Below are 27,272 nucleotides of genomic sequence, written 5' to 3' on the forward strand. Positions count from 1 at the left end.
GTGTGCGTGTATATATATATATATATATATATATATATATATATATATATACACATAAATATATATGTATATATATATGTATGTATCTACATAAATATATATATATATATATATATATATGTATCTACATAAATATATATGTATATATATATGTATGTATCTACATAAATATATATATATATATATGTATCTACATAAATATATATATATATATATATGTATCTACATAAATATATATGTATATATATATATATATATATGTATGTATCTACATAAATATATATGTATATATATATATATATATAAATGTATCTACATAAATATATATGTATATATATATATATACAAATAAATAAATATATACATAACGATATGCATATTTATATAAATATATATGCACAGAAAATAAACATATATATATATATAACTGAAAGTGTCTGTCTGTCTGTGTACATTTCCCTGCACAATAACTCTGTCAATTTTAACTCTAGAGACTCGAAATTTCATATACAGGTTACTGAGATTTGGGAAAATCGATGTGACTGGTTTTCGGACAGAAATTTGGTGATTAAGGAATCAAAGTTATAGGATTTGACCTTTGAGAACTCTACCAAACTCCTCCGTCAATTTTGGGTCTAAACACTTGAAATTTTAGATATAGGTTCCTTGGACATGGATCTACATTAATAACTTGATGCGAGCCCAAAGCAATAAATTTTAAGGGGTCATAATAGGAGCCAAAGTTAAAAAAATTGACCGCTATTTGTTTTGCTCTACACCTCCAAATACCCGGGAAACGCCGGGCTAAAATGCTAGTATATATATATATATATATAATTTTCTTAGCAGTTTGTTCAAACTGGGGATAAGGTAACGTATTGCATGTCAGACATTCACTCACTATCTCCTATATTCCAACCGAGAGATCTTTTTATGATTCTGATCGTCCATTTAAGTGCAATTGTTTGAATCTCTCTTGCACTTAGTTCATTGGTATATTTGCTAGGTAGTTTTCAAGAAGTCCATTTGTTCTCATAATTAATGGAATGATAAAAACCTTCTTTAGATTCCAATTTCTTTTCATTAGTATTTTGTTACCTTTTTCTTCTCAGCTCTGTTCAACTCAGTATCATTGGAGGCACTAACTTCTGCTAAGGTTGCTTCTTTTTATGCCTCTTGTCAAATATAACGATGCCAGATTTTATAGCTCTGCTTTCTAGGTACTGTAGGAATGGTATAGTCAGAGTGGATGGTGTATGACTTATTTTAAACTGTTGTCTCTGCATCCAATATTCAACTTTTTTACACATCCTTCAGTAGAGATATTTACACATTCTATTGCGTCTCGTTGTATTGTACCCGTCTCTCAACAGAACATTACAGCTGGATATCAAGTGGCCTACACTTTCTGTTTTTTTTTGTGACAGAAAGTGCACTTGTCATTGCTGAGACCGCTCATCTTTTCAAAAGCCTTGTTCATCAAACTTTGATCTTGGGCAGCCATCATAATTCACTTCTGATTATAGCGAAGCAATTCTCTTTTTAGCCAGTCTATAGAGCCCTTCTTATCGATATATTCCTGGGTAAATTCACCCAGAAAATATTAGGCATGCTGTTGGTTGGCCTATTCTTCAAGTTTTTTGCAATGAAAGCTATTGGGGTATTTTTGACGACTCTTTGGGGCTATTTGTGTAGCAGACTTGTTTTCTGATTCTGTCTAATTTGTAAGACAGTCTTATCCAAACTATTTAGCAAATTTCCTGATGAGAGTTGTTCTGCTGGCTATTGTTTCGTTTTGTTGCACCATTTTGAGGTTTGCATTTTGGAAGCTTATCAGATATTGCCTGGTATTCACGATAGTGGCACGATGCTAATACTCAATCTCCGACAAGCCTTACCTTCTGCTCTTCTGGCCAGATGCAACCTAGACAGACACCAGTTCTGTAGGTTATTCTGTAGTGTAGTAAACATTTTCCGCGTTTTAGTGTCCAGTCTGTTTATGCCCCTTTGTGGCCAGTCAACAATGCAAAAACTGTATGTTATCACAGGCATTGCTAGTTGTTTAATGGTAGAGATCTTGTTTGTAAGCTCTGTTTTCTTTGACATGGTGTATATATATTCTCTGCTAATTTGTTATCTCATCTTGACATGCGGAATTATTTTTCCTGCTCTTCTAGGTCTTTGATGTCAGTATTTTCATCAAGCTGTATGTTTTTCGTTTGGACCTTCTTTCGCGCTTTAAGGGAGCACTTGGCACATATACCCAAACCAAACGTCATTCCAATATCTATGGAGAAGTTATGTACGACTTGCAAGAGTCAACTTAAGTCAGCAGACGAGTTGGCACCCAGCTTGAGGTCATCTATAAAAACAGGTGGTTTTGTTTGGGTCTTGTTGGCGACCCTGGCTTAGATTGTAGGCAATATTGTTTTTATTTAGTAGTTTGCTCAACAGACCTATCGCCAGCTAGAAGGGTAGAAGAGATAGGCTATCTCCTTGGAAGATTCCTCTTCTGATCCTGATGTTCGTGATTTTTACAGTTCCGTTAGTGCAGCTTAATGTCATGGTTGTTTGCCACGTTTCTATATGTACAGCTACAATCCATTTTATTATTGGACGGATTTGATATAAATCTAGGCACTGCAGTAAGCACATATGGCGTAACATTATCATATGTCTTTTAGTAATCAATTCACGCTATGCCTAGATTATTTTGCCTCTTCTTACAATACTCAATGATGGTCTTATTGATTAACAACTGGTCCTTGGTGCCTAGATACCTCCTCCCGCACACTGCTTGTTCTTTTTCTAAGTATGATCCAAAAGAGAGATATTGATAGATGGTGTTTTCAACCAGGCCAATGAAGAACTTATAGTTTTGGGTGTGAAGTTTGTATCATCTTTTAACAACTATGCTAGCGTGATCTTTTCACCACTTCAATAATTTGTTGAAGCAACTGCTATAATGTCCATACAGTGGTTTTGGTTGTTTAAGCCAGAAATTGGGTACCATGCATCTTATAGCTTCAGTTTTATAATGTCGGCTGTTATCTCTGGCTCTGGCATTTCAAATTTGTTTACATTGATTTTTGCAACATCTTGGATATATTGACCTCTTCATTGTAGGTAACCTCATTTTCGAACAAAGGCCTTCAATAATTCTCCAGATCTTTTGTTTTGGGCGGATCAACGATCGTTATTGTGTCCAATGTACATAGTATCCCCTCCTCTGGGCATAGCCCGGTTGTAAAATATGCTTAAATATGATATTTAATTCAAACAGATTCCGTAATTACTATTATAGAACTAATACTCTGCTGACTTTTTATATTGTACCCAATATATAATAGTGATTTCAAAAAAGGAAATAATGTTATAATTTAAATGCCATTAACTAAAATCGAAATATTTAACAGTCCCGCCTTAGTCGTTACCGTTTGAGCTATCGTCACATGGATGAGAACACGTTAAAAATGAACCAACTTTAACATATCTCTATCTCTACTATTATATAAAAGTAACTTTGTTCGTGTGTGGCTGTGGATTCGTTCCCTATAGACTACAAAACGGTTAGGTCGATTTTTGTAAAATTACACTAGAAGCTACTGTATGTGTCTGGCAGTGTTCTTATACAGGTTTTGTGTTGAAATGTCTTTGATAAATATCAATATTCTATAATTGAAATAATCTGATGAAACAACGAGCAGGCGATTTTGACCATCTTGCACATCCCAACATCACAAGTGCATTTAAGAAGTTTTATTACCACACAAGCCGAAATGCCCAACATATAAAATAAACAGTAGGTTCTTTGATATGATAGGAGCGCGTTCGAAATGGATGTTTCTGTTTAAAACACAATTTCACAATGATACTTGTCTTTTTAGTCACATGCAAGCGACTCTAGAAGTCACTCCGTTGGTCCGTCGGTCAGTCGGTCGGTCGATCTGTCTGTTGGTCTGTCCGTAACACTTTTGAGTGTGACCTTTTTGGTTAAGATCAAAGGTCCGTTGATAATAGATGCTGTTCTTAGCTTTTTAAGCTTTTCTTGGCCTTTTGACCAAAGTGTAGTATCTGTTCCGGCAGATACTGCAAGCAAAGCCCATATGTGGGGGCAATCCCATATATAAGACCTTGTTCAATGTAGGGGCAACCTTTCATACCAATTGTTACTATCAAGCTCCCCTACTCCCAGAGGAGTTGGTCCTCATTTCCGCTTCACTCCTCACATTAAAAATCGGCCTTGTGCCTAATTTGCTTGGTGGGGGAGCAAATAAATACACTTTTCTTGGCCTTTTGGCCAAGATCAAAGTGTAGTATCTGTTCCGGCAGATACTGCACTTAAGATAATTTGTACCAGTCAATGGAGGGGAAACCCTCTATACTGGGACAATTATTATTTTTGGTAACCAGAGTGCCCCCTTTTTGCCTACTTTTAGGGGAGCTGGTTTTTACCTCACATTAAAAACGGCCTTGTGCCTAATTTGCTCAGTGGGGGAGCAAATAAATACCATCTGTTCCGGCAGATACTGCACTTAAGATAATTTGTACCAGTCAATGGAGGGGAAACCCTCTATACTGGGACAATTATTATTTTTGGTAACCAGAGTGACCCCTTTTAGGGGAGCTGGTTTTTACCTCACATTAAAAACGGCCTTGTGCCTAATTTGCTCAGTGGGGGAGCAAATAAATACCATCTGTTCCGGCAGATACTGTAAGTAAAGACCATATGTGGGGGCAACCTCACATATAAGACCTTGGTCAATGTAGGGGCAGCCCTTAATACCAATTGTCACTAACCGGCTCCCCTACTCCCCGGGAGTTGGTCCCCATTTCTCCTTTACTCCTCACATTAAAAATCGGCCTTGTGCCTAATTTGCTCGGTGGGGGAGCAAATAACTAAAGCTTTTTCTTGGCCTTTTGGCCAAGATCAAAGTGTAGTATCTGTTCCGGCAGACATTGCAAGCAAAGACCATATATGGGTGCAACTCCACATATAAGACCCTGGTCAATGTAGGGGCAACCTTTCATACCAATTGTCACTATCCAGTTCCCCTACTCCCCAGGGAGCTGGTCCCCATTTCCCCTTCACCCCTCACATTAAAAATTGCCAAGGCTGCGGCCAGAAAGGTGTTTGAATTTATTTTAGAACCAAATTGACAGGTGCGCGACCCGAAATAAGTTTGTTTGTTATAAGCGAAGTAAAAAAAGAAAACAACGTTAACACTTAAGCGGGGGAAAAACACAAAAAAACTGACGTTAGGTAAACGAACGATGAAAACAGAAAAACGAACACGTGAAAAATTGGTTAAATAAGCCTGTTTCGATATTAAAATTTAAAAAATCGAAACAAAAAATCTCACACCAGGATTCGAACCCAAAACGTTTAGATAATGATCCAAGGCATAACCAACTGAGCTAACGCGACGTACACGAAATTTGTTCGGTTTTTCAACTAAATCAGGTCACGACGTCATCTGACGCATGCGTAGAATCGGTCATTGTCACGAGAGGGTCGTTTTTGTTTACCCCCTCTGTTGAAAATTGTCGATTTCGGGGTGAAAATTTTTTAGATATTTTTCGAGCAAAGGATGGAGCTTCGATGTGATACCGAGTTTGTGAATTTTCGTCGCGTCTGTCGAAAGATTTTAGCAGACATCCAAACATACACACATTTTCGCTTTTATATATATAGATAGATTAAATGATACTGTAGATGTAGCTTTTGAAGGTTGCAAAGGTAAATATATAGACTTTTCAAACTCTAAAGCTTTCTGGTGAAAAATAAAAATAGCAAAACTAGTGTTTCTAAAGGTATTTTAAAAATACTTATAAGTCATCTTATTAAAGAATGTTATTTTCAAATAAATAAAATATTACTCCAACGATAGGTATCCCAATGGGATTGGATCCTGCACGATTTTGGGCAAATCTGTATTACATAGACGCGAGTAATATATATATATATATATATATATATATATATATATATTATACTAGAGTATATATATATATATATTATACTAGAGTATATATATATATATATTATACTAGAGTATATATATATATTATACTAGAGTATATATATATATATATTATACTAGAGTATATATAATATATATATATACTCTAGTATAATATATATATATTATACTAGAGTATATATATATATATTATACTAGAGTATATATATATATATATATATATTATACTAGAGTATATATATATATATTATACTAGAGTATATATATATATTATACTAGAGTATATATATATATATATATATATATATATTATACTAGAGTAAATATATATATATATTATACTAGAGTATATATATATATTATACTAGAGTATATATATATATTATACTAGAGTATATATATATATATATATTATACTCTAGTATATATATATATATTATACTAGAGTATATATATATTATACTAGAGTATATATATATATATTATACTAGAGTATATATATATATATTATACTAGAGTATATATATATATTATACTAGAGTATATATATATATATTATACTAGAGTATATATATATATATATATATTATACTAGAGTATATATATATATATATATTATACTAGAGTATATATATATATATATATTATACTAGAGTATATATATATATATATTATACTAGAGTATATATATATATTATACTAGAGTATATATATATATATATTATACTAGAGTATATATATATATTATACTAGAGTATATATATATATATATTATACTAGAGTATATATATATATATTATACTAGAGTATATATATATATTATACTAGAGTATATATATATATATATATATATATATATATTTATTTAAAAGAGTGTAGCCATCAACAATTGTGGTTTTTTTTAAAGGTTTTCATCATATTTTTATTTTAAAATAAAAATATGATGAAAACCTTTAAAAAAAAACCCACAATTGTTGATGGCTACACTCTTTTAAATATACATTTTTTCTCTCGTTGGAACTACACAACCATCACTTTAAATATATATATATATATATATATGCCATCACAAATAAAAAATAATACATCTAAAACATATAATTTTCATGGGTATAGGAGATTTATGGATGATTTTATATGTATAAACGATCATGATGAATTCGAAAAAAATCAACATCTTATATATCCATAGGAGTTAGAATTGAATTGTGAACATAGAGGACAACCGACTACATTTCTGGTTTTTGATATAAAAATTGAAGATGAGATTTTTCTTTATAAAATATTTGATAAAAGAAACTCTTTGCCCTTTCAAATAGTTCGTATGCCGCATAAAGACAGTATCTGTCCTGTTTTTATGTGTTATGGAATCATTATGTCAGAGTATTTGAGAATAGCTCGCGTTACTTTAAAATTAATAAATTTTATACCACCAGTTTCTAGTTTGGTAATAAAGATGATAAAACAAGTTGGGGATAAGACTCAAATAGTTCAACAATTAAATAAAGCATTTGTTCGTTATCCTGATGCTTTTGAATTTTTGGCTTGATGATGAATGCCCTGGAAAAGTCACTTCTGATCAATGATTAGTTTTAAAATATGCGAACAAAGAAATGATTTGCGGCGATGTTAAATGGCACCTCTCCTTTTATCGTGAATTGAACAAAAAATAAAATAATGTTGTGAGATCCACCTGGAAATTAACAGGGGATCATTCGATTTGTAATCGAATGATCTACCACTGAGCAATATCTCCAAATTACAATAAAACTTTTTTTTTTTTTAAATAAGAAATGATTTGCTGAGATTTTATCATTTACCTTGCCTGGTGTAACGTAAAATATTCCCCTGTAAAAATTCTTCTTATTTATCTATAAGAGACAAAAGACTATTTTTAAGATCAGATTATTTTGATTTCCGATACTTATCGGATGAATTTCTTAGAGAACACTGCCAGACATAAATTATCTTCATGTGAAATTTGCAAAAGATAGGTTCAAACGTTTATCTATATATATAAAAGCAAAAATGTGTGTATGTATGTGTATTTGTTTGTATGTATGTATGTGTGTTTGTATGTCTCGCAAAAACGTTTTACACGGGTTACGGATTTTTCCCAGATCGATATCATTTTAAACTTCCAACCTTCGCCCGACAAATATCGAAAAATTGGCCAAAAACTTTATTTTTTTCACCCTAAAATCATCACTTTTCTACAGGAGGGGGGTCAGCAAAAACCGTCATCTCATAACGAGTTCAGTTCTACGCATGCGCAAATGACGTCGGAACCTGATTTAGTTTAAAGATAAAAAAAAACGATCTAATTTCGTGGACGTCGTCTTAGCTCAGTTGCTTAGAGCGCGGCCTCATTATTTAAAGGTTTTCGGTTCGAATCGTGGTGTGAGATTTCTTTTTTTTTTTTCGATTTTTTTAAATTTTAATATTGAAGCAGGGTTATTTAAGACATTTTTCACGTGTTTTCAATTTTTTTTAACGTGCGTTTTTTTTTTCTTTTTTTTTTTTTTGCTTCGCTTATTCTTAGGTTTTCATTAACCAGCCCCGCCCGAGCACACACACCCCAAAACACGCGGGCAACGCCGAGTACCCCCGCTTTTTCGATTTTTAAAATTTTAATATTAAAACAGGGTTATTTAAGCCATTTTCACGTGTTTTTTTTGTTTTTATTTTTCAGATTTTTTAAAGAAGTTTTAACGTTCGTTTTTCTGTTTTCTTTTTTGTTTTTGTTTTTCCGATTTTTATATTTAACATCGTTCGTTTTCCTTACGTTAGTTTTTTGTGTTTTTCTTTCGATTTTTTAAAAAGTTTTAACTTTTTTATATATAATATTTAATTTTTATTTAATATTTAAAAATATTTACTTCGCTTATTTTTATGTTTTGATTACCCCCCCACCGCCCGAGCACACACCTCTAAACACCCGGGTTACGCCGGGTATCCCCCGCTAGTGAATTTATAAGAAAGAAACTCACACACACATACAAAGTGATTTTTTTTATAAAAGTGTATATATATATATATATATATATATATATATATATATATATATATATATATATATATATATATATGCGCGTGTGTGTGTGTGCCAGTAATCAAGTAATCAATAATGAGTAATAACACTTGTGTGTTTGTGTGTGTGTATATGGCACTTATTTCGTTTGTCATGAACAGATGCTGACGGAAAAATCTACACAACTAAAATAAAAAGGAAAACAGACTCGTAACAAGACAGACCTACCAACACTCTAGATACTAAAAATTCGCACTGTTTTGCGTAATCATGTAAAGCGAGTCACACAATCTCATAATGTAAGTTTCTCTCATAGCAATAACGCCCTACTGAACGGCCAATCGTATGCAAGACCGGAAATTATGTCTGTGATCAAAGCTGTAATATGTAGACTTCTAAATAATGTGTTCAAAGTTTTCTTGAAAAAAAAAATCTTCTGGGAAAATAATGTTTTATTAAGAATAAAAAGGAAGTTCAGTTTGTGCTGGGAATACGTCACTGCTTGTTATATGTATGGGTGTGAAAAAAATACATGGACGCCATTTTATCAGAAAAGCGGTCATTACACCATTGGTATATCATTATCTTTATAAAATTAAGTATGTTTACATATTTATATATTTGCATGGATAGAATTTACTCCTAAACTAATTAACTGTTCATTATACATTTTTAAACACAGTAGTAGGCGCAAGGGTTCCGAATGTGGGATATATTTAGTTCAATTTAGTTTTATAAAAAGAGGTACAAAGAGTGTGTGAACCCTTCGGGAAAATTCAATTAACACCGATTTTTTTGAAAGGTAAAAATAAATAATATATATATATATATATATATATATATATATATATATATATATATATATATATATATATATAACAAATTTCAGTTTAAAGAATTTTAATTGAGTAAAACTAAAACTAAAATTCAAATATATATATATTTTTTTATATTTTATTTTATTGGCGTTTCACCCCGAACAAGACACAGTGCCATTTATCGTGAGGGGGCTACTATTTGGAACCAGATTTGCAAGGATACTATTTAGAGTTGGGCAATGAGACGTCTGTTCACATTAAACTTGAATTTCAGCATGTCAATATAGTCAGGGAAACAAGGGCCCGGGAGGGAATACCAAGGTGCAGCAGTCAGTGTGAAAAGACTATTCGAGTAGAAGACTTTACGGCATCTAGGAATCTCTATAATGTAGGGGTGAAATTTTGCTGCTTGCCGGGTTTGTCAAAAGGATTGTCGTCGAGGGAGTACTAGTGATCGGGGTTGTAAAATAGACACAAGATGCCACGTTTCGGCGATGGGACAGAGGTTGGAGTTTAGTTGATAGTTCAGGACCTATTAGGTTGGCGACTCTTTTTATAACCCTGTCTAGGAGCGAGAGATTAGTGGCAAATGCACAAGTCCGAATGTGGCAACAATGCTCCATGCACGGGCAAACAGTGGCCTTGTAGAGATACAGGATACTCTCAGGTGTGAGTAGTTTTTAAGCACGGTAGAAAGAGAGCCCACCTTTCTTGCAGCAGCCTTGGCAATTGTATTCAAATATATCAAATTTGCATTGAACTTAACCCACAGTCATTCGACACAAATTAAACACGATTCTCTGCATTTCAATTATTTTAGATATTTTCCAGATATGAAATTAGAATAAGGATTCTAGATATAAGGTTTAATAGCATTATATTTTAATTTTAATCTTCGTAAGCGTACATGAAAGTGCTAAATTGCTCTGGCCGGGGAATGAATTTTATCCGTCCTGGGACAGATATTCTTCTAACATAAAAAAAACTGAAAATCTCGTAGTCAAGCTCCAACCGGCACTGGCAACATGCAAACGATTAATATTTCTTCCATATTCGATTTGTCAGCGTACACCCCACCCCCGCGGCTACACATTGCATACTTCTCGATGAGGCTGAGGTAGTCGCCCTAATGATTTTAAACAAAACCTGTAAAAAGGCCTCGGAAATCCAACAGCATATTCGAGTCCGCAGGATTATCGCGCCTCTCTGATTAACAATCTTTTACCTGAGTAGCAGTAAATACTGAAGCTGACCAAAAAATTATTATGTTGTACAAAAGTCAGGTCAGTAATACTGGTGTTGGGTCCTATCCTGCGGCTGTGTTCTTTCTTAAGGTCTGATACAATTATTAACCTCTTAGTATACATCTTGGTTTACAAAGAATAAAAAAAAATACATCTTATAAAGAAATATGGAGACCGATCTCTACTTTCAATACAGAACCATGATCAGATTTCTCGGACATATGCTGTGCAATGTATGCACTGAGGAGACAGCCCATATATGCCGACCTCCTATCCAGACCAGAACATTATCAACACTCACCTCACCAAACTCACCTCAAGGAACTCTCTAAAACTGGCCCAAAACTAAGAAGCCACCTTTTTTTATTATCTCTGTAACTTTTTATTCATGTCCTACTTCTATTTGGGTCTTTGTCTTTCTTCCTCTCTCTCCCTCTTCTCTTTCTCAATCTGTGCGTCTTACCATCACTCATGGGATGGTTTCCCCAAAGGCACAACAAGAAAATCGGTTATCTAGATAACCCTCTTTCTAAAGGAACAACTCAATAATTAATGACCACTTGAAACACTTATCTATTTGACTTGCTTTTCGGGTGGTCCCTCCACCCCCGAATAAAACTAAAAACCCCATGTGAAATCTTAACTCGCGTCAAAAGGACCACCGAGACATCTTCCTGATCCAATAGCAAGGCAACCCAACATTGTCCGAATTCTCAATTCTTGTCACAAGATAATTGTTGAAAAGTATATGATTAAAATCGTCCATAGTAATAGTAAATGTTATAAAAAAGTAATACAAGTATTTTAAAAAACGTCCCAAGAAAACAAATGAAAACAAAATGTTTGATAAGCTGCTTCCAAGCGCCGCCATGTAGGGAAATTTCTTGAGCGTTCGTTTATGTATGAAGAAGTGGATTTTGAAATAATAGAATTGGCTGTTCTCAACAAATAAGATGAGGCGGATTTCGAGAATGGAGAATTTATTATTTTTTTTAATCGGCTAATGAAAAGATTGTTCTGTGTATGTAGCTAAAAACCAGTTGCGACAAGTGCAATGAAAGCATCCTAGGAAAATGTAGAATAGGTCCCGGTGTACCCTGGTAGCAGTGGGAGGACTAAATATGTATAGAGAAAAATATGGACTCCTTTCTCTATAGATGTCGTGATTGTGATAGTGTTGCTCCAAGGATGAAATGTAGCATTTTATAATAACGATTTAGCGTGTCTAAAATCGAAAACGACATGATGTAGTAGCAAATAGTTTAGACATAATGAATTAGTATGCGGCATCTGTTATTACAAACCTACTTTGGTCTAGAGAGGAATTTCTGCAGTTATTTTATAGGAGATAAATCTGCATTAATTAAAATATAATATTTATGCGTATTTTATAACCGGGTAACACCGGGCGCCCTGCTAGTATCTCTATATATTCATAGATAGGTTGCGTTTTCCGTGATATAAGCATTGTTTAAATTTTAAAACGTATACGTGATATAAGCGTTGTTTAAATTTTAAAACAAAATGCATATGTCATAAAAAGCCAAATTACAAAGCAACAATTTTATAAAATAAACAAACATTTTTATAAATTAATAATTTCGATTCTTCAGAATATGTTTTCCTTGCCACGATGTTCCTATTTACTTGCCTCTCCACGAGGACAGAGTTAGACACAAGGCCGATTTTTAATTTTAATCCCGTTAACTCAAAAGGGGCAGTCTGGATAGAAACAAAAATAAGAATTGTCTCAGTCATGAAGTATCACCAACCGAGGACACAAAAGATAAAATGCAGCATTAGAACAGATACTACATTGTGATCTCAAGTTCCTTGCCATGATGTTATTGAAACGGGTAGAAAATCCGTGCGCTTTTCTTCAACGGTGATGTTTCTATATCCGCGGAAGACCGTATTGGTGCACGTGGTATGATAAGATAGATTGTGTTCTCTGTGATATAAGCGTTGTTTAAATTTTTTAATGAAATACGTATTTTATAGGTTTAAAAAGCCAAATTACAACGCATTAAAAATTAATAAACATTTATTTGTTTAAAATTAATCATTTTGGCGCGATACATCTTCATATATATATATATATATATATATATATATATATATATATATATAGAGAGAGAGAGAGAGAGAGAGAGAGAATTAATGACAAAAAGTTATATTCCAAAATTATATAACATTTTGTCATTTATTCTCTATATTGTTCTGTAATTACATTGAGCTGCTTATATGAGGATTGATATATAATAAAATATATTTCTACAGAAATATATATATATATATATATATATATATATATATTAGCAGGCATTGCCCAGTCATAAAATACGCTTAAATATGACATTTTGATTAATGCAGATTTCGTTGGACCCATTATATAGTAATGATTTCAAAAGTTAAAATAAAAATGACCCATGTGCCACCACCAAGAATCGAAACCAAAACGTTTAGCTTACGATTTATTATTTCTTTTGACGTTAATGCCTGAGCTATGAAAACATGTTTACTGCAAGACTAAAAATTAAAACTTGAACCAATAACTATTACGTTATGCATGCATATTCGTAATGCTGTCGTCCAACTTTCATCTGACAAAAAACATTTTTTAATTTTCATACTTTTGCACTGATTTCACCCAGCTAAAACACAAATATAAAGTTTCGTATGGGTTCAAATATCCTATTTATTAAATTTCATGTATGTAGATCAAATAACAAAAAAACAAAAAAACAAAAAAAAAAAAAACAAAGGAGTTTGGCAGGTAAATTTTTTTAAACAAATATATATACGCATACATAAATTGTGTATATTTAGGCAGCATTTTCCCATTTAGACAAATATTATTGAATAGCACGGAGTTATTCTGTTTTACAATTTTCCTTTTTATCTTCTCTAATCTCCGAATAGTCCTTTTTGTGTTCTTCTCGAATATGTATATGTTGGATCCATAATCGCGAGCACTTTCGACATAAGTACTTCTATCATCCTCAGGCATATTGTAGAAATAAATGTAGGGATTGTTTTTTAATTTACTTATATATACATTTTTTTCCTAGTCACGTGGTAATTTGTTACAAGTTAGGTGGGCGGACTTTTTTTTTTTTTTTTTTTTACATATATTAAACACATTTATATATACAAACACATATATGCATATTCAAAAATTTATCCCAAACATTTCAAAACGTTCCGGCTGCACTCATAATTAATATTATTTATTTGAGGCTTCTTTGTTTTAATGTACAATGCTTCGAGTATTATTAGCCTATTTACATTTCTCTCACTCTGCAATACTCTTGTATTTTCTACCATAATTCTTCGAAATTCCGAATGTTGGCAGCCATGTCCCTTCAAATGTTGTGATATGGAGCTAGAATCAGAGAGGTGGAGAGTCAATCTTCGCGACAATGTGTTAGTTGTTGAACCAACGTAGCTACTAATATTGGAGATACACTCTCCTATTGGGCAGCTAAATCTGTAAACTTCATTAGTCCTTTTCAACAGGTCGTTTGTTTGCGAAATGTTGTTTTTCATTACAAGGCTTGTTGTCTGTATTTTTTTTATAGATAAATATATATAGAAAAAATATATAACCTTACATAAATATTACGCAAGTATAAATCATGTAGAATATCTGCATGAATATAATTACATGTAATAATTAATTAAAGATGATCATCCCATCAGAAAACCGAAAAAACTAATATGGAATTAATTAAAATGAATGTTTAAAAGAATATGCAGATTAGCTAGATCTTTTTGCAGATGAATGCAATTCCACGATCCATATATAACAAAGTTGTATTTTCTTTTTAAATAAACAGATCTTCATAGAATTATCATCTCTTTAAACGAAAATTGGGAGAAGGCACACGAACAGAAGCGAAAATGTTTTACGCATGTAACGGGCGTTATAATTTCTTTGTTAATCTGTATTTAGTATTTTTCTAATACCCTGATTGGGGGCAAAAGCTGCTTGGTAACGCTAAGAATGATAGGACCGCCTTAAGTTCCCGAAATTGTGTTATCACTGATTGGCGGCTAGTGAGGGCAGAGTATCACACGTGTGGTTTCACATGTTTTATGATTATATATATAAAAGTGAAAGTATCTGTGTGTGCGTGTGTATGTCTGTCTGTGTACATTTCACTACACAATATCTCTGTCAATTTTCAGTCTACAGACTCGAAATTTGATATACAGGGTACTGAGATTTGGAAAAATCTTTATAATCGGTCTACGGACAGAAATTTGGCTGTTAAGTGGTCAAAGTTCAACGCTTTGATCTTTGAAAACACTACCAAACTCCTTAAGTTAAAAAAAATTGACCTCTGCTGTCTCTACCAAATTACTCAGACAATTTTTCGTCTAAACATTTGAAATTTTACATAAAAGGTATTCAGAAATAGGGCGAGCGTTTTAATCGGTTTGGGTAAAAAATTTGAGCTACCAATATATAAATGTACGTATGTTTGCATGTCTGCCTAAAACTTTCGATAGAGGCGACGAATTTTCAAAAGATAAGTATCGTTTTGAAGCTCGACCCTTCAAACGAAAAATACCGAATAATTGGCTAAAAACATTAATTTCTTCACTCTCAACTGAGAACTTTTCTACAGGGGGTGGTCGCTGTTTTCACCGATATTTTCGAAAGTCATCCCCTCTTTTCGATTGTCTAGCCTTAATTTAAACCTATGTCACTTACGGTTTGGCGGTGGTCGTAACAGAAAAGACATCAGGGTTTTTCCCATTCTTTTCCTCCTTTGCGGTACGGGTTCAAGCCTGCCTTTCTACTACGACTTGTTTTTTTTTTTTTGCTCAACATACACTTCCAAACACCCGGGCAACGCCGGGGACCACATGCTAGTATATATATCTCATAAAACATGTGAAAGCACACGTGCCATACTCTTCCATCACTAGCCGCCAACCAGAGTGATAATAAAATTTCGGGAACTTAAGACGGTCCTATCATATATATATATATATATTATATATAATTTATATGTTCGCGACGCTGGACATGCTAATGTTTGGGACAAATGGTCGATTAAAACCAGAAGTCCTCGTTAGGCGACTTGATAAATGGTTGTTTTCCACAGAAGAAATCAGTCCTCAAATTAATAAAAATACACCTTGCTCTTCTTTCATTGAGCACTCTTAATAACCTCGTTAAATTCAATAGTTATAACCTGATATATATATTGTTAACACTTGGATTCCAAATTCTTCCTTCGGTTTCACAGATTACTGTTGTTCTATTGAAAATGTCTTTTATTTTTCGCAAAAAAAAACAAAACAAGATGCTTATATATTTTTTTAAATATTTAAATTCATGCTAACCAGTGATATATGCTTATCTTCTGATCAAATGAGCATATCTCCGAAAATGCATGAATTAAAGATTTTTCATTATTATATTTCCTTCTTTGAATTTGATGGATCCGTAAATTTTGTAATTTATGCAATTTTATTCACATATTATTTTCTATTCTTTTAATTGCTCTGTCTAGTATATTAGGCTTTTGGTTATTTTGATAGATTCCAATATTAATATATATATATATATATATATATATATATATATGTATATATATATATATGTGTGTGTGTGTGTGTGTGTGTGTGTGTAATTATTTTATGTATCTACATAAAATTTTATGCATCGATTTTTAGTATTTACTTCGACAGAGATCGATGCGTAAGTAGAGCTAGGTAGCAAGTTTGGAAAATGTATATTGCAATTAAGCTAACATAATTTGCCGCGTTTAATCCTCGTGAGCCTGACGAATCCTCACGGGAAAAAACGCAGAAGAATTCTGTGTAATTTGATTGCCATATATATATATATATATATATATATATATATATATATATATATATAAAGCTGAATGACTGTGTGTGCGTGTGTGTGTGTGTGTGTGTCTGGTCACAAATAGGCCACCTTCGTGGCCTTCGGGCCAAGATCAAAGTGTAGTATCTGTCGGAACAGATACTGCACGCAAATACCATGTGTGGGGTTTCCCCCACATATAAGACCTTGGTCAATGTAGGGGCAACCTTTCATACCAATAGTAACTATCCAGCTCCCCTACTCCCCGGGGAGTTAGTCCCCATTTACCCCTCACATTAAAAATCGGCCTTGTGCCTAATTTGCTCGGTGGGGGTGCAAATAAATACCCTTTTCTTGGCATTTTGGCCAAGATCAAAGTGTAGTATCTGATCATACTATATGCTGTACTTATGTTTGTAAGTTATGGTTGACTATTATAGAGATCTGATCACATATAATGATAGAAGATGTATCGAGACACAGGAATGGGTATGTTTGATCTGGCAGAACGGTGGTTCATTAAAATTGTGTGGTCTGCGTTCGCGCCTGGTCCACAAACTATGGAAATGAAAAATTTAAAAAAAAAGAAGACATTTACAAGTGTTTTTGATATATATGTACATAATAATACTTTGATAAGTATGTTTTAACTTAAATAGGGATGGTATAAAAAATTGTGGGGTCTGCGTTCGCGCCTGGCCTCCATGGAATGGAAATAGCCACAAACTTTAATAAAGACTTTTCATATTGATCTGCGTAAGTATACTTTGATAATTATGTTTCAGTTTGAAGAAATATGGTATAATAAAATTATGGGGTGTTCGTTCGCACCTGACCTCCATAGAATGGAAATATGTCACAAAGTTTAACAAGGTTTTTTAATATAGACCCACAGAATATTGTGATAAGTGTTTCAGTGTGAACAGGTGTGGTATAAAAAATTATGGGGTCTATCTATTTTATTTTTACTTTCATCATATTTTGCTTTGCTTTTGATACCCCAAAATTCGAAGCTATCTCTTTACAACCCTTCCTTTTCATAACCTATCATACTTTCATAAATCAGAGTCCATTTTCTGTAGGCTGTTTTTGACCCAGTCAACGACGGGTACTTTTGCTAGTACATATATATATATATATATATATGTCTTTTTACCTTTACTTTTATATACAAGCGGCTTTTTCTCCTCTTCTGATGAGAAGCATCTAACTTCGAAATGCCATGGTCCAAAGAAGTTTCTTCCCTATTTTTCTTTTTAGTTAATCCTTAATAACTTGAAAATGTAATGAAGTTACCATGTAACTTTACTCGTTATCTTTTTATTTCATATATATATATATATATATATATATATATATATATATATATATTGCAATTAGGAAGGGAAGACTTTTATGATTCATGATTAAAAGTAAATTTGTATATATATAAATATATATATATATTCTCTCCAAAAAGGTAGGAATGAAGGGGGAACAGGGGAGGAAAGAAAAAGGAATGGGAAGCCAGCTGACCGGTTTCGACCCTCGCTTCTCAAAGCTGTATCGAGGGAATTTTTTAAATAAAGAATGAAAGCGATTAAAATGGCGTTTTATTTAATTTACGGGGAGAAAAAAAAGTGGGAAAACGATTAAAATAAAACAGCGTTATGGACGAATACCCTAGAGATTAATCACGTTCAAACCCAGGAGGCATTCCCTTTGCTTGCAAAGAGAAGGTTTTCTGAGTCGAACGTGAATGGTCTCCAAGATCTTGAGATGGTATAAAGAATGAGCACGACTAATAATAGTAAGTCCGTGCTAAAGTTTGATGCACAAGACGGGTTTTTTAAGTAAATGATCAGTAATCGAGGACCCGTATGTGTTAGTAACGACATTAGTTGCCCGGTAGGTTCCATTCCTAATTTTACTGGGTGCATGTTGTTGAATTCTTCCATCTAACGTTAATGTCGTTCGACCCAAGTAGTTGGCACCGCAACCACATTCCTAATTGTAAATAACATTACTTTTATGGTGGTGATGGGGGGGGGGGTAGAACGTCTTTTCGAGAAGATGGAAATAAAGTTCTCGTAGAGAAAACAACACGCACATTAGCAGCAAAATAACACCCATGAACTGCTGAACTTATTTTTTTTGGCAAATTTCTCACTTACTCTACCTAACCAAGGTAAACGAAGATAAATTGAACATTTGGCTACTATATTCTCTTTAATTCGAGAGAATTCAGCCAATTTCTTTTGAATAGTTGACCTAATCACATCAAGGGGGTACCAATTTTTGGATAAAGTATCCGTAATTGTTTCCAATTCCTCATCTAATTTTAATTTGGAACAAATCATAAGGGCACGATGTGTTATGGTCCAAATTAGATTTATCTTACGTTTTTGGGGGCAAAATGAACCCCAACGAGTGTACAAACCTGTAAATGTTGGTTTACGGTATATAGATGTATGGTAACTAGATGGCGTTTTTGTTACCAATACATCGAGGAAGGCTATGGTTGAATTGCACTCTCCCTCATAGGTGTACTTTAACGCGGGATGCATTCCATTGAGTAAGGAGAAAAAGGTGTTAGCTTCCGTTTGGTCATTAAATAAACAGAATGTGTCATCAACATATCGGAAGTACACCAATGGCTTTATGGGTCCAGATATTAAACGCTCTTCATGGAACCCCACAAAAATATTCGCCATGGTCTGTCCAAGTACTGACCCCATGGCAACACCATATTTTTGCCGGTACATAATATTGTTGAAACTAAATTCCACACATGTCGTGGCAAGTTTCATAAGTTCAATAAAGATGTGTTCAGGAATAGGAGGCGGTGATATCCGGCCACGATATAGAAAATCTGCACAGATATCTATAGTTTCCAAAACAGGGACACAAGTAAAAAGGTTGCTAATATCATAGGAGCACATAAATCTATTAACAATCTTAGACTTTTTAATAAAATCAGCAAAATAAAATGAATCTTTAAGACAATATTTACTATAATATTGTAAAACAGGTTGTAAAATTTCAAAGATCCATTTTGAGACCTTGTGTTGCGATGACCCTACCATGACTCTTTTACTATTATTAGTCGTGCTCATTCTTTATACCATCTCAAGATCTTGGAGACCTTTCACGTTCGACTCAGAAAACCATCTCTTTGCAAGCAAAGGGAATGCCTCCTGGGTTTGAACGTGATGAATCTCTAGGGTATTCGTCCATAACGCTGTTTTATTTTAATCGTTTTCCCACCCCCCCCCCCCTGTAAATTTAATAAAACGTTATTTTAATCGCTTTCATTCTTTATTTAAAAAATTCCCTCGATACAGCTTTGAGAAGCGAGGGTCGAAACCGGTCAGCTGGCTCCCTATTCCTTTTTCTTTCCTCTCCTGTTCCCCCTTCATTCCCACCTTTTTGGAGAGGAGATATATATATTTATATATATACACATTTACTTTTAATCATGAATCATAAAAGTCTTCCCTTCATAATTGCAATATTTAAATTTTGTATCTCTAAAAACATCATGAAATATATATATATACACACATATATATATACATATATATACATATATATATATATATATTATAAGGTGGGCACCACTTATCAAGGCCCGGAAGCCACTCAGGGATAAGGGTTATTGCATGTACAGTACGTTAGTGTGGGGAATTAATAAGTGTCTACTTAAGGGGGTGGTTCACCAGGAATTCGTTTACGTTGGATTTGAAGACATCCAGGTTGTAGTCACGTGGGAAGCAGGCAGACGGAACAGAGTTCCACAGGCGTGCAGTTCTAAGAAAGAAGCTTTGTTCCTGGAATCTACGTTTTGATTTAGGCACAGATAAAGAGTGGGGAAAATTTTTGACAGTGGTTTCAGCTAGACGGGTGTTTTTCGTAAAAGACTGGCGAGGGGGACCAGAGATTGGAGCTCAGACAAGCAACTGCTATGGAAATGACGATAAAACAAAGATAGGCTCGCAACGTCTCTTCTCTGGGAGAGAGGTTGCAGGGAAGAGAAAAGGGCATCCCCCACTAAGCCACGAAGTCTATTTTGTACTCTGTCAAGGCTGTTTTTAGTAGCTCCTGTCCAGATGTGGCAGCAGTATTCCATCGTTGGGCGTACTTGGCTTTTATATAGATAGAGAATTGCATCATTAGTGAGATATCTTCTGGAGCGGTAGAAGGATCCCACCATCTTTTCAGCGACCTTGGCAACAGACTTGATGTACGTGTTCCATTTCAGATCAGGAGTAAAGGTCAAGCCCAGAAGCTTGTCAAAACATGGGGCTTCTCCTAGACGAGAGCCATCCATTTCAATTGATACCAGATGGGGATCAGAGCGTTAATGATGTAAGGATAGGAGTTTGGTTTTAGATGCATTAAATGTAATCAGCCACGTCTTCCCCCACTGAACCACGCGCTCGAGAGCAGAGGAGAGAGAATCAGAGAAAACTTTGTCATTTACAGCCTTTGATGTGCTGTAGTAGATGGTCGTGTCATCAGCATAGATGTCAACGAATGATTTAAGTATGTGTTTAAGGAGGTCATTGATGTAGATCAGGAAGAGCGTTGGACCCAGTATGGACCCCTGAGGGACTCCAGCATTAATACTGCAGGCTTCTGATTTTTGTCCATCGACCACTACACTTATGAGCCTATCAGAGAGAAATGATTTAATGATAGAGAAAACAATTCCAGTCATACCGTAGCTGGAAATCTTGTGAAGTAGGCCTTTATGCCATACCTTGTCGAAGACCTTTGATATGTCAAAAGCAATTGCCCTAGAAAGGAAGCCTTTGTCAAGAGATTCACTAATCCTATGAGATATAACCGTTAGCACATCTGCGATAGATCTTGCAGAACAGAAACCATATTCCCTGTCACTGAGGTTATTTCTGCTAAGGTGGTTGACGATTTCTCTATTTAATATGGATTCCAGCAACTTACTCATGACACACAGGAGACTTATTGGTCTATACTGAGAAGGAGATGACTTATCACCTGAATTCTTAAATACAGGGAATACTTATGAGGTTTTCCAGGGTGTTGGAATGCACTTATTGTTAAGGTAACGCTTAAACAGTTTCGTAAGTATGGGAGCAAGTTCTGGTTGAAGCTTTTTTAACACTATAATTGGGATGCCGTCAGGGCCAGTTGCTTTACTGGAATCAAGGTTCTTGATTAGCTTGGCGATCGCATGCACAGATATTTGTATGTTACCTAGCGTGTTCTGTGTTATAGGAGGAAATATGGGGAGTTGATGGCCTTCGTCGCATAGGGTAGAATTAGGTGCAAAGTTCTTGGCAAATAGTTTGGTATTGTCTGATGCTGACGAGATGACCTCTGGTCCATTGATAATGGTTGAGATAGAACGTACACTTCTGTTCAGGATCCTATTTGTTATTTGCCAAAACTGGTGGGAACCAAGCCGCTGGTCAGCTACTTTGGATTTAACGGACTGAGCATATAGCTCTCTTGCATTTTTTATTACTCTTTTACAGTGGTTGTTGGCGTTCCTGAAAGCAGCTTTAGTCTCAGTGCATCTATTACGTTGGAAGTAAAGGAAAAAGTGATTTCTGTGTGCAATGGCCGCAACATATTCTGGAGAGAACAACGGCTGACTGTTAGGTTTTCGCTGGAACTTTTTCGAGGGTATGAATCGGTCTATACCTACAATTAACCATTTGATCAGGTCTGATACTATAGAGGACACATCCTTTTTAAACATGGAATGCAGAGGTAGATCAGATATGAATGTACGGAAGCTATCCCAGTCAACCATGGAGTATCGGTATACAGTACGGTGGAGGGGTACGTCTGAGGACTTATTACATTTCATTTTTATCTTAACTGATACGACGGAGTGGTCGGAGGATCATAGAGGAGAAAGAACGGAACATGAACATAGTTCAGGGGAAGTGGAGAGAAAAAGGTCTAGAAGGCTTGCATACTGACCTGTAGTATCGGGCACACGAGTGGGCTCGCGAACAATCTGAGTGAGGTCATAAGCAATGGCAAACTTGCATGGGTGCCCGGCGTTGCCCGGATGTTTGGGGGTGTATGTTAAGCAAAAAAAAAAAGTGGTAGTAGGAAGGCAGGCTCTTGTGAGTATCTGTCGCAAGTTTTAGGCAGACATGCAAACATAGATACATAGATTTACATATTTGTAACTCAAATGTTCGACCCAAATCGATTAAAAAGCTTACCCTATCTCTGAATACCCTTTATGTAAAATTTCAAATGTTTAGAGCAGAAATTGTCTGAGTAATTTGGCAGAGACCATAGGGGTCAATTTTTTAAAAAAACTTTGCCCCCTAATATGACCCCGGAACATTTATTGTTTTGGGCTCAAATCAAGTTATTAAGTTAGATCCATGTCCAAGGAACCTATATCTAAAATTTCAATTGTTTAGACCCAAAATTGTCGGAGGAGTTTGGTAGAGTTCTCAAAGGTCAAATCGTTGAACTTTGACCCCTTAACAACCACATTTCTGTCCGAGAGTGGATTACAAAATTTTTCCAAATTTCCATACCCTGTATATCAAATTTCGAGTCTGTAGACTGAAAATTGTGTAGGGAAATGTACACAGACAGAGAAACAGACACAGACAGACACTTTCACACACACACACACACACACACACACACACACACACACACATATATATATATAAGCATATACATGTACAAACATAAGTTTTAGGCTCCTAAAATTGATCTTAGAATTGCTAATAAAGACCCGTAGCTTAACAGATAAAACTGCTACATAATAACTCTGTGACGTTTTTCATTAGTACAAGCGATAGTAAGAATAAAATTACGAATCACAAAATAAAACAATTCATCAATAAAAAAAAAAATCGGGAACCAAATATAAGCTTAATCTTTAAAACAGATTAACTAACGGATCTAAAAAGGTCACGAGGTTACATTAAGGCTCATCCTTGGAAAAGAAAGAAAAAACAAAGTTGATGTTATTTTTTTACGGCATATCAATCCATTTGAATTATTTAATGTCGAATCCACTTTTTTTGCTTGAAAACATTTTGTTTTTTTTTTTTACATTGAAGTCATTAATATGATTAGTTAGTTTATGTCTCTAATTTTACATGATAAAATCTCTGCATGTCACATTTTTTATTCGATAACAGCCAGATTGTTCATGGAAAATTTTGTTGTTCTGAATCCTGCTTAACTCAGCCACAAACTAACGGAGAATAGACTTCTGAACATAATAAAAAATATTCAGGATGTCCCAAAATGATCCGACACATTTGTTGGTAAAAAAAACAAAAAACGAAATAACACTTAAATAAAGACAATACTATTTAATTTTTTTATGTACGTAGAATGCCATTTTTTTTCACACAGTCTTTAATATTAAATCGGCAAAATTTTCACCAGCACTGCTTACACACGATTGTAGGCGTTCAGAAAATTTTCAATAACTATGTGGCTCATTTTGGGTTGAATAGCAGCAATTTCAGAACAAATACCTCGTTTTAATTTTTCAAAAGATCGAGGGTGTTCGTTGAATTCTTTTGACTTCAAATATCTCCACAAGAAATATCGCAGGGGTTTAGATCAGGCGATCTTGCGGGCCAACCAATATCACCATGCAAAGAAATCAAATGATTCGGGAACATTTCCTAAAAATATGCATAAATACAGATATAAATAAATTTCGACATAATTAAAATAAACTGAAATTCAAAATACATTTAAAAAATAAAAATAAAATATCTTTTTATTTAATTGTTATTTTTTCACCTGCAAAATGTCAGATCACTTTGTGACACCTTGTATTTGTGTAAACATTTGGAGGAAGTTCCAATGAAGTATTAAATTCACAAGCGGTCACCAGTCTCATATAAATCACGATCAAGGGAGATATTTTTTAGCAGGAAGATCTCCTCCAACATTTTTTTTTAGCAGGAAGATGTCCTCCAACATTTTTTTTAGCAGGAAGATGTCCTCCAACATTTTTTTTTAGCAGGAAGATGTCCTCCAACATTTTTTTTAGCAGGAAGATGTCCTCCAACATTTTTTTTTAGCAGGAAGATGTCCTCCAACATTTTTTTTAGCAGGAAGATGTCCTCCAACATTTTTTTTAGCAGGAAGATGTCCTCCAACATTTTTTTTTTAGCAGGAAGATGTCCTCCAACATTTTTTTTAGCAGGAAGATGTCCTCCAACATTTTTTTTAGCAGGAAGATGTCCTCCAACTTTTTTTTGTAGCAGGAAGATGTCCTCCAACATTTTTTTTTGTAGCAGGAAAGTGTCCTCCAACATTTTATTTAGCAACATGAAATAACTAGCATTCACAAATGATCACCCATCTAATAGTGACCAGGCTCAACGTTGCTTAACTCCAGTTATCTAAAAAAACCTTTATGTTAAAATGATTATACCGTACGAATAGTTGAGATGAAATGTTATTAATTGCAATGGTTTTCTTTGAGCTATTGCCTTCACCGTTGTTATTTGTTTGAGTACGTTTCTATCGATGCACTCTCCAGCCGTCTTCGATTGTATTTTCCATCCATAGTGACACTATTTCTTTATCTTTATTCAAATGCAGTTGCTGCTATAGTGTGTAAGTTGATGTTTTTCGTATTTAAAGTAGGCAGAGAAAGTTTACAAAATACGCAAATAAGCAACGGCAGTTATGTTTGAATATCTCTGATTTAGTCTTATTCATAAAAAAAATTGTTTTCTTAAAACCGAGATTGAAACGGGCATTTTAGTTTACAGACGATATTGAACGCATTTAATAAAACACTTATCGAACAAAATTCCATGAGCAGTCTCGTCGCTACAATCTGATCCACAGTTTCCTTTCAGACACTGAATTCAATTTCACTCGTCACCACCACAAACCAATAGGCGAAGTGAATTAATAAGAAAGCAAAATAGTAACACAAAGAAGAACAACGAGATACGTCCATTCCATCTACGCGTTTTGTGATAAAAATGATATGGTAAACTTACCGTTGAGAAGATTGATGAAAATTTTATTTCAAATTTCGGTGCAACAGACAGACGAAAATGCTACTTCAAACTTCGGTGTGTCATGCAGACAAAAATGCTATTTTGAGCTTACATATGACACACATGAAAATGTTATTTCAAACGTACGCGTAACAGACAAATGAAAATGCTATTTAGGCTTACGGGTGACAGACCGGCGGCACGACAAAAACAACCTACCACAGAAATCTAAAATTCAGAAAATTCTATTTTAAATTTACTATTTTCTCTCTCTCTCTCTCTCTCTCATATTATATATATATATATATATATATATATATATATATATAAATGAGAGGGGGGTCACCAACAATGTGTATTGTTAACATTATTTTATTATTCCGTGTTTTGGTTTTTAATTAAAAATTATGTTTAGATCATTGTAATAATGTTTTTAAATCATTGAAATCATTTTTAACGCGTTTCAGACGTTCTGTAGAGCGTCATCTTCAGAAAGTATTTAAAATGTAATATATTTAGAATATACTTAAGATGTGTTTAAAATGTAAAAGAACATTTTTGTAGTTCATTTGAAATGAACCGAGCGATGGAAACATGCGTAAATGATTCTTCTCTTCATTCGTATGTTCAAATTTTTATTACTGGTTCGTTGGGGACGGAACATACAAATGAAGAGTAGAATCATTTACACATGTTTCCACCGCTCGAAAACATATCAAATGAACTACAAAAATGCTCTTTTACATTTTAAATAGTATTCATGTTGCATCCAGTTTTTTTTTTTTTTTTTTTTTTTTTTTTTTTGTAGAAGGCTTTTATTCTTCAAACTTTTCCTATTTTCAATCGTTAGTTTGTAGTGTTTGGTTTGGTTGTTTTATAGTGAATTTTATCATTGCAATGGGAGAAGGAAAGGGTTACAGTATTAATGTTTGGTACATTTTAAGTTTCAAAACCAACCAGGAAGTGGGGGAGGTAGATAGGAAAGGGGAAATAGGAAGAAGGAAAAGGGGGAAAAGGTGAGTTGTTGTTTTTGGTTTTGGAGAACATAATTAAGTTTTGCAAAAGGAAGTAGAAAAACAAAAAGTATTAATTTAGATGCATTTCGTATCAAGAAGCCAATATCTTCACACATGCCTGATCTGTTAGCACCGGTGTAGAGAAGAAAAAAAGGGCATCACCTACTACAGTCTCTCTCGGATTGATTGCCGAGGACGTGTCCTTGACTAGTATGATAGGTGTAAGCGTAAGAAAGGAGGCGGTTTTCTTTGCCTTCATAACTCCGTCGTTGTCTGGTCCCCAAATCGAATCGTGCTGCAGCACCAAAGAAATAAAAAAATAGAAATTTTTATATAGCAGGCCG

The 27,272-nt window shown here is 34.1% G+C and overlaps 1 protein-coding gene and 1 pseudogene across 2 annotated transcripts in view; one reads left to right on the forward strand and one right to left on the reverse strand.

The window, feature by feature from the left end:
* Window positions 1-27,272, reverse strand: part of LOC145245775 (uncharacterized) — a 208,133-nt gene that overhangs the window by 163,270 nt on the left and 17,591 nt on the right. The gene's annotated exons all lie outside the window — the stretch shown is intronic.
* Window positions 4,280-4,427, forward strand: LOC145246274 (U2 spliceosomal RNA; annotated as a pseudogene).

This window comes from Euprymna scolopes, chromosome 23 (assembly GCF_053919585.1).
Source record: "Euprymna scolopes isolate OS-2025 chromosome 23, ASM5391958v1, whole genome shotgun sequence".
Taxonomy (NCBI): domain Eukaryota; kingdom Metazoa; phylum Mollusca; class Cephalopoda; order Sepiida; family Sepiolidae; genus Euprymna; species Euprymna scolopes.